This window comes from Nannospalax galili, unplaced genomic scaffold, assembly GCF_000622305.1.
Source record: "Nannospalax galili isolate Female #2095 unplaced genomic scaffold, S.galili_v1.0 scaffold417, whole genome shotgun sequence".
Taxonomy (NCBI): Eukaryota; Metazoa; Chordata; class Mammalia; order Rodentia; family Spalacidae; genus Nannospalax; species Nannospalax galili.
The window spans coordinates 197,587-199,247 of record NW_008340785.1 but is presented as its reverse complement, the minus strand read 5'-3'; the positions used below and the strand labels follow the sequence as shown (position 1 = coordinate 199,247).

Here is a 1,661-nt window from a genome sequence, read left to right as displayed (position 1 = left end):
ACACACACACACAATCCAAAACACGGAAGCTATAAACACAAAAAGTGGTCTATAAATAATATTTTTATAAGATGTATAAGATTTTAAATTACAAATATATTTAAGCATCGTTGTTCATTTCTCCTTGACGCTCATGTTAAAATCTTTCAGTAAACCCTATGAAGTGTTTATATCCAGACATGGCAAGTATGTCGCACACATCAACTCAGCAGCTGTGGTTATCTGAACAAGAGCTGAACAAGACTGAGCCAGTAAAATTCCAGCATGGGTATGGGAGAGGCACCCTTAGCAGAGGCACTACTTGGCAGGTGATGGCTACTGAGGAAGGGAGAGTCGCTCACTCTCCTTTGGGAACACAGAAGTTGAAATTTTCCAACTATAGCTAAAGAAAGTGCAGTGGTCATCTACACAAATATACACAATTAAAAGATTTGTCCAAATATCACACTTATTTAATGGCAGAGACAAGAAAAGCTGGATTTTCTGAATCCCATCATCACAGGGGTTTTCAATTCATTACATACTGGTATATCTCATACTAGCATTATACTCTATTTCAACTGCAGACTCATCTGTTCCTTATAGTAAATCATTTCTGATAAAGTGAGGAACACCATGAAGAAGCTATAGGATGAAAGATAAATTATACATCGTACACTGAAAGAACTTTCCATGTAGTGTCAGAGATAAAATGTGTACAGAGATAACTAATAAAGGAGTCTCCAAGCTCTAGGCAGAAGAATGGAACATATAAAATGTTGCATGAATCCTGAAGAGGAAGAGATTGTTTCCAGCTGGAGAGGACCATGTGGCATTCAAGCTGAATCTTAAAACCTTATACCTTCAGAGATAGGCAAGAACAAATTAAATACCACTGCTACTGAGTACTAGCTCTCTGGACCAGCAATAATTAATCTTTAGTGCTGCGTGAAGACAACCAGCACATCGTGGTTTCCTTGGATATTTCCTGTGCCGAGGCCCTGAAAGTCTCATGCAGCAGGAACTACTCTCAGTTCCAGGAAAACTAGATGGGACATTCTCCATGCTAACAGTGGCAGAAGGTGAAGGGCAGAACCGACTCCTCCAAGTTTTCCTCTGACCTCCACACACGGGCAGTGGCAGGTATACACCCCTGCCATACACACACAATAAGAAAAAATATTTTTTTAACTTAACAAAATAACCTTTTAAAACATGCTGGGTTAATTCTTTGGTAAATTATATTCAAGAGTTATTTATAGTGGTGTGCAATCCCTAATAGTGGTGCCTTTGTCTCTAATGACAGCAGTCAACACATAGCTTTGCATTTCCTGTCATTTGTGGTTCTCAGTGAGTTAGATGGGTCTTCTTTCACTGGAGGAGGGGGACATGCATTCTGCATGCCTTACATGCTCAAATCTGTAGCAACAACATGTTAGAGCATTGGTGGGGGCATTAAATGTCATCTCCAAAATTTCTAAACTGCAAAGGTAGTGGAATTTTTTCTCCCTATAAATGAAGGAGGTGTGGGCTGGAAAGATGGCTCAGCAGTTAAGAACACTAAATGTTCTTACAGAAGACCCTGGTTCAAATCCCAGTACCCACATATCAGCTAACAACCATCTGTAATTCCAGTTCCAGGGAATCCGATGGCCTCTTCTGTCCTCCACAGAAATTGTACA

The 1,661-nt window shown here is 39.9% G+C and overlaps 1 protein-coding gene across 1 annotated transcript in view; it reads right to left on the bottom strand.

Moving 5' to 3' along the window:
• Nucleotides 1–1,661, bottom strand: part of Tbc1d32 (TBC1 domain family member 32) — a gene marked incomplete at its 5' end in the record, with an annotated part of 270,497 nt that overhangs the window by 73,974 nt on the left and 194,862 nt on the right. The window lies entirely within an intron of this gene.